General features: G+C 39.2%; 1 protein-coding gene across 1 annotated transcript in view; it reads left to right on the forward strand.

The window, feature by feature from the left end:
* The window catches only part of LOC141494148 (endoplasmic reticulum-Golgi intermediate compartment protein 3-like), a 147075-nt gene that overhangs the window by 132998 nt on the left and 6125 nt on the right, over nt 1-7952 (forward strand).

Consider the following 7952-nt stretch of genomic DNA (forward strand, 5'->3'; position numbering starts at 1 on the left):
CCCCATAAATATAGACTTGCTTGAGTGATAAAGGGGAGAGAAAAAAGGAAAATTAAAAAATAATAATAGTAATAATTGTAGGTATGCTCAGGTGGCGCAATGGATGGAGCACCAGCCCTGGAGCCAATCACCCAGCTGTGTGACATGCAAGCCACCCAAACCCCACTGCCCTGCAAAACCCCCCCAAAAAGACCCAAAATAAAATAAAATAGTAATAATAGTAGGGGTGGCTGGGTGGCAGACAGAACATTGGCCCTTGAGCCAGGAGTACCTGGGTCCAAATCCAGCTTCAGACACCCAACGATCACCCTGCTATGCAGCCCCAGGTAGGCCCGCCAGCCCCATCTGCCCTGCACCTCCCCCAAAATAATAATAATAATAAAAAATGTGCTTGAGTCTTTGTTCTAACACCAACAACTCTGTTGTGGGTGGATCACATTCTTAATGATAAGTACATGGCAAAAGTTACTTCGATATTTTTCCACTATTGCCATTGCTGATTGCAGCTCCCTCCTTTCGTATTTCTCCACTACCATGTACAATGTTTTCTCTCTCCTTTCACTCTGACTCTGTTGTAGGGTAGCTGAGTGACACAGCAGACAGATCCCCGGTTCTGGGGCTGAAAGGCCCTGAGTCCCCCCCCCCCCCATACCACCCCTTAGGCCTAGCATCCACCTGGCCCTATGATCCTGGACAAGCCATCCAATCCCAGCCCCTTGCAAGAAGTAAAAAATAAAATGTGTTATATCTGACCACTCTCCCCCCATGGTCCATCCTCTCCTCCTTCATTCACATCCCCACTCCTTCTCCCCACACCCCCTCCTTCTTACTCCAGATGCCTACACCCCATTAAGTATATATGCTGTTTCCTCTCCTAGCCACCTCTGATGAGATCAAAGATTCCCTCATTCCCCCTTGCCTTTCCCCCTTCCATATCATTGCAATAGCTCATTGTAATAAAAAAAATCTTACGTGAAATATCTTGGACTATTCCCCCTCTCCTTTTTCTTTCTCCCATTCCATTTCCCCTTTTTTCTATTGACTCCATTTTTACACCATATTTTATCTTTGGATTCACCTTTCTCCTGTGCTTCACCTATAAAAGTTCCCTCTACCTGCTCTATTAACTGAGAAGGTTCATATGAATATCATCAGTGTCATTTTTCTATGCAGGAATACATGCAGTTCATTATCAAGTCCCTCATATTTTCCCCTTCTCTTCCAATCTCTATGCTTCACCCAAGTCCTATATCTGAAGTTCAAACCTTCTGTTCAGCTATGGCCATTCCAACAGGAACATTTGAAATTCCCCTGGTTCATTGAAATTCCATCATTTTCCCTAGAAGAGGACAATCAGCCTTGCTGGATAGTTGATTATTGGCTGCATTCTAAGCTCTTTTGCCTTCCAGTATATTATATTTCAAGCCCTATGAGCTTCCAATGTAGTTGCTGCTAAGTCCTATGTCATCCTGACTGCAGCTCCATGATATTTGAACTGTGTACTTCTGGCTGCGTGTAATATTTTCTCTTTGACTTGGGAGTTCTGGAATTTGGCTATAATATAACTAGGGGTTGGTTTTTTGGGATCTCTTTCTCGGGGGGATTGGTAGATTCTCTCCATTTCTATTTTTCTCCTCTGCTTCTAGTATATCAGGGCAATTTTCCTGTAGTAATTCTTTGAAAATGATGTCAAGGCTCTTTTGTGGATCATGACTTTCAGGTATTCCAATACTTTTTAAATTGTCTTTCCTAAGTCTGTTTTCCATATCAGTTGTTTTTTCAATGAGATATTTCACATTTTCTTCTAATTTTTCATTTTTTTGGTTTTGAAGTATTGAGTCCTGATTTCTCACAAATTCATCAATCTCCCTGCATTCTATTCTTTGTCTAAAAGATTTGTTCTCCTCAGAAAGCTTTCTTATCTCTTTTTCCATCTGTCCAGTTTTGCTTTTTAAAGCATTCTTCTCCTGAACAACTTTTTTGAATTGTTTTGTCCATTTGACCTAAACTGGTTTTTAGCAAGCTGTTTTCTTCAGCATTTTTTTGGATTTCTTTGACTAGGCCGCTGACTTCATTTTCATGGTTTTCCTGCATCTCTCTCATTTCTTTCCCCAATTTTTCTTCTAACTCCCTCATTTGATTTTCAAAGTCTTTTTTTAAGCTCTGTCATAGCCTGAGCCCAATTTCTGTTTTTCTTGGAGTCTTTAGATGCAGGAGCTTGTGCTTCCTCATCTTCAGACTGAGTATTTTGATCCTTCTTGGGCTCATATGCAAAGTATTTGTCAATGGCCCTCTTTTTTTCTCTGCTTTGCTCATTTTCCCAGCCTAAGCCTTTTTTTGGGGGTGCTTCCTGAGCTTTTGGGACACTCCCTTGTGGGAGGCTCTGTCAGTGTGTGAGGCTCTTTCCTCTCTCCTGGTCTATGAATGACCATATGCACCCCCCTCTGCCACGGGGATGAGGTGGGGGGGGGGGGCTGCTGTTCTATGGGGGGCCTAGACTGCAATCAGGATCTGAATGTGGTCAGAGCCCCAGAGTCCTGTTCCAGGGGCAGGGGACAGAGCTGGGCAGGGGACAGAGCTCGGCAATCTCTCTCTGTCTTCACTCCCCTCCCTAGGTTCAATGGGTTCATGCCCTGGGGGCTCCTGCTTACTGGTTCAGCCTGCTTCTGTTCCTGGAACTCAGCTGTGCTGGCCACTTTGCTCTCTGTATGCCCTGAGGACTGGGCTTCACATGCTCGCTCTGGCGGAGACCCCCACTGTTCCCCCAATTTGTGCCTGGTGCTCCCAGGGGTGTAGCTCAGGAAACTCCCCCTCTGCTGTGAGCCATGGCTACCAGCACCCTGGGGCTGCCTCCAGGATGCTGAAGTTCTTTTGGTCTGGTGGGCCACCCCTCCAACCTTGGGGAGCAGAGCCTTTCTGCTCTTTTCCAGGTTACCTTGCGTAGGAAAACTGCCTCACTGGTACCTCTGTGGGTTCTGTCTCTCAAAAATTTAGTTAGAGTCCTTAGCTTATGAGTTTTATGAGAGAGCGCCTAAGACATGATCCTTGTCACCATCTTGGTTCCACCCCCCTGAAGCTAACATTTTTAACACAATGTTGAATAGTAGTGGTGATAACAAGCATCCTTGTTTCATCTTTTATCTTATTGGGAATGCCTCTTGCCTATCAACATTGCATATAATGCTTCCTGATGGTTTCAGATAGATACTGTTTATTATTCTAAGGAACAATCCATTTATTCCTACTCTCTCTAGTGTTTTTAGTAAGAATGGGTGCTGTATTTTGTCAAAAGCTTTTTCAGCATCTATCGATGTAATCATAAGTTTTCTGAAAGGTTTGTTATTGATATAGTTAAAAAGTTAAGAGTTTTCCTAATATTTTACCACACTGCATTACTGGGATAAATCCTTCTTAGTCATAGTGTATTATCTAGTGATAATTTGATGTAATTGCTTTGGTAAGATTTCATTTCAAGAATTTTACATCTATATTCATTAAAGAGATCTATAATTTTTCTTTCTCTGTTTTGACTCTTCCTGGTTTAGGTGTCAACATTATATTGGTGTCATAGAAGGACAGAGGCAGAGTTTTGTCCTCACCTCTTTTGCCAATGAGTTTATGTAGAATTGGAAACAAGTGTTCATTAAATGTTTGATAGAATTCACTTGTGAATCTGTCTGGCCCTTGATATTTTTTCTTATGGTTTTCAATAAGGGCTTGTTGAATTTCTTTTTCTGAGATAGGTTTAAATATTTAATTTCCTCTTCATTTAACCTGGGTAAAATATATTTTTGTAAATATTCACCCATTTCACTTAAATTATCAAATTTATTGGCATACAGTTGGACAAAATAATTCCAAAATGTTACATTAATTTCCTCCTCAATGGTGGTGAGTTCAATGTTTTCATTAATGATGCTGGCAATTTGATTTTCCATTTCCTTTTTTTAAAAATCAAATTAATGAGAGGTTTAGCCATTTTATTGGATTTTTCATAAAACCAACTCTTGGTTTTATTTTTTAGTTCAATTTTGTTTTCTTGCTTTCAATTTTATTAATTTCTCCTTTTAATTTTTTAGAATTGCTAATTTGGTATTTAATTGGGTGGTTTTAATTTGTTCTTTGCTATTTTTAGCTGCATGTTTAGTTCATTGCTGTCTTCTTTCCTTAGTTTATTCATGTAAGCACTTAAAAATATAGTATATCCCCTGACAACTGCCTTGGCTGTATCCCATAAGTTTTGGTAGGTTGTTTCATTATTGTCATTATCTAGGTTGAAATCATTAATTCTTTCTATAATTTATTGCTTGAGCCATTCATTCTTTAATGGAAGGTTATTTAGTTTCCCATTAATTTTAAGTCTAACTCTCTCTGGCCCATTATTATATGTGATTTTTATTGCATTATGATTTGAGAAGGATATATATTTACTATTTCTGCCTTTCTGCAATTGATTATTAAGTTTATATCCCAGTACATGGTCAATTTTTGTGTAAGTGCTATGTACTACAGGAAAGAAAGTATATTCCTTTCTATCCTTATTCAATTTCTTCCATAGGTTTATTGTGCCCAGTTTTTCTACCAATCTATTTACCTCCTTAACTTCCTTCTTGATTATTTTATGGTTAGATTTATCAAAATATGAGAGTGGGAGGTTCAGGTCTCCCACTACTAGAGTTTTACTACCTATGTCTTCCTGTAACTCCTTCAACTTATACTCTAAGAATTTGGATGCTGTACCATTGGGTGCTTACATCTTTTGTATTGAAATTACTTTATTGTTTATGGTACTTTTTAGGGGTATGTAGTTTCCTTCCTTATCTCTTTTAATGCTATCTATTTTTGCAGCTACTTTATCTGACATAAGTATTGCTACCACAGTTTTTTTTTCACTTCAGGTGAAGTAAAATATATTTTTCTCCAACCTTTTACCTTAGCTCTGCATGTATCTTTTTGCTTCAAATGAGTTTCTTGTAAGCAGCATATTGTAGGATTCTGGTTTTTAATCTACTCTGCTATTTGCTTACATTTTATGGGAGAGTTCATCTCATTCACATTCAAAGTTATAATTCCTAACCCTCTATCACCCTCCACAATATCTTCCCTGCATTTATATTTTCTTCTTTTTATTCATTATCCATATTCCCCAGTATTTTGTTTTTGAATCTCACCACCTTGAGTATGTTAGCCCCTTTGTATCCACCCCCTTCCCCTTTCTTTCCACTTTCCCCTTGCCCCTTCTTTCTCTTGTTAGTTCTTCTTTACCCCCTCCCACCCCCCCTCTCCCATTTTAATAGTTGAAAGGTAAGATAACTTTCTCAACTTAACTGTGTGTGTATGACAATTTTAGGCCTAATCTGATGAGACTGATTCAGGTGGTTCTCACCTCCTCCATTCTTCCCCTCTATTACAATATGTCCTTTGTACCCCTTTATGTAATATGAATTACCCTATTCAATCTCCTCCATCCTCCTGTCTCTTTACTTTCCCCACTTTTTAAGGAGATGTTTTTAAATAATTCTATCACAGTCATGGATAAGTCATGAGTTCCCATCACTTCTGGCTAAGTATGTTCTCTCTAACAGAGTTACAGTTCTTGAAAATCTTTCTCCCAGATGGGGATATAGCCAGTTTCATTTTACTGGATTGCAGTTTTTTCTTTACTCTTTTATTTTTATCTTTTCATATGTCTCTTCAGTCTCCTGTTTAATGTCCAAATTTTCTATTTAGCTCTGGTCTTTCCATCAGGAAAAATGTCTTATTTCTTTACATGTCCATCTTTTCCCCTGGAAGAGAGGGTTCAATTTTGCCAGATAGTGGATTCTTTGCTGCATTACAAGCTCCCTTGTTCTTCAGAATATCACATTCCAGGTCCTTCAATCCCTTAATGTTGATGCAGTCAGATCCTGTGTAATCTTTGCTCTGCGTCTTTGGTATCTAAATTGTTTCTTTCTGGCTGTTTGCAGGATTTTCCTTCATCTTATAGTTCTAGAATTTGGTCACAATATTCCTTGGTATTTTTATTTTAGGATCCCATTCCATAGGGGATTGATGTATTCTTTCAATAAGTATTTTTCCCTCTGGTTCCATTGTATCAGGGCAGTTTGTCATCACAAAAATCCTGTGATTTTTGAGTTCAGGCTTTTTTTTCTCTTCAATGTTTTTAAGAAGCCCAATTGTCCTTAAGTTATCTCTTGCGGATCTATTCTCAAGGTCAGTGGTTTTGCTGATGAGGTATTTTACATTTTCCTCTCTCTTTTATTTGATCTTTTAGTTTTTATTTAATAGATTCTTGTTGCCTCATGAAGTCATTAGTTTTCACATTTTCCATTCTTTTTTTTTTACAGAAGAATTTTCTTTTGTAGCAACTTCTCCAATAGGTAAATTCTGTTTTTGAAGAAGTTTTCCATTTGCCCAATTGTAGTTTTGAGAGAATTATTTCCTTTTTGTATTTGTTCAATTGTATTTTCCAAGGTTTTGTTTTCTTCTTGTGAGATGTTAATTTTCTCTTGCAAGGTGGTAATTTTTTCTTGAGTTACTTTTCCCAATTTTTCCAATAGATTTATCAAATCCTTCCTGATTTCTACCAGGCAGTCTTTCTGGGCTGGAGACCAATTTATATTTTCCTCAGAAGTTCTAGATATCTCTAGGTTAGGATCTTTGCCATCAAGGAAGTTATCAATGGGACCCCATTTCTCTGGCCTTTCTTCATTTTCTGAAGATCTTGTGTTGGGGGAGGGGTGAATTTACAGAGGTTTGGGGATGAAAATCCTAGAGGCTTTGCTCAGTAGGTTTAGTAACTCCAATGTGTTGGCCAGTAGGTGGTGATGGAAGCTTTTCTGATGGGGTTTAGTAACTCCAAGTGGACCAGCCAATAGTGAGTACTGGTTACTCTCTCTGTAGTGTCTGTGAATTTGATTTGAGACCCTATCCCTGGGCCTGGACGGGGTTCAGCACTCAGCTGGATACTGTTATCCTTGAACAATGGGCTGCACCCTTGGCTGAGTTAATTAATCTCCTTGTTCAACTAAGGGAGCTCTGCTGCCCACACATGAGCCTGGGGGTTTGGGGACTATAACTGTATTTGCCCTGGGAAGAGGGCTCCACTGAAAGTATGGAGCTTACTGCCAGGAGCTAAGAGGGTAGATTTCCAGCTGCACCCTGTAACTCTCTATACTGGAACTCACCCACCAGCTCCACTGGGACTCCCCAGACCACTGCTCCCACAGCCAAAAATCTCTGTGGCTTAGTTTGGGTCCTCAGACATGTCCTCTCTGGCCTGGCTCTCTGTTCTCTGTCCCCCCCATCATAGTCCCCTGAGACAGACATTGTCGGTAGATGTTCTTCTCCTAGCTTCTTTTTCTGGATTTTGTTGATTGAATTTCTGTTATGGTATCTTTCTTGTTATTTCTGAGGGGAAACCAGGAGACCTTAGCACAGTGTCTGGCTTCTCTCAACCATCTTGGCCAGAAGTGCTCTTTCATGATTTCTTATAGAAAAATACATCAAATACATATACCACAATTTCTTTAATCATTTCCCCAATTGATGAGCACTCCCTCAATTTCTAATTCTTTACCACTACATAAAGAGTCATCATGAGTATTTTTGTACATGCAGGATTTTTACTCTTTTTCTTGATCTCTTCAGGATACAAACCTAAGAGTGATATTGCTGGGTGAAGGGGTATGGACATATTTATTGCCCTTTGGGCATAATTCCAAGTTTTTCATCACAAAGTTTGGATCAGTTCACAGAACCACCAATATCTAATTATTGGCCCAGATTTCCCACATCCCCTCCAACATCGATCATTTTAATTTCTGGCCACCTTGGCCAATCTGAGAGGCATGAGGTGGTACCTTACAGATGCTTAAATTTTCATTTCCCTAATCAATAATGATTTAGAGCAATATTTCATAAGACTAGAGATAGCTTTAATTTTTTTGTCT

Source organism: Macrotis lagotis, chromosome 7, assembly GCF_037893015.1.
Source record: "Macrotis lagotis isolate mMagLag1 chromosome 7, bilby.v1.9.chrom.fasta, whole genome shotgun sequence".
Taxonomy (NCBI): domain Eukaryota; kingdom Metazoa; phylum Chordata; class Mammalia; order Peramelemorphia; family Peramelidae; genus Macrotis; species Macrotis lagotis.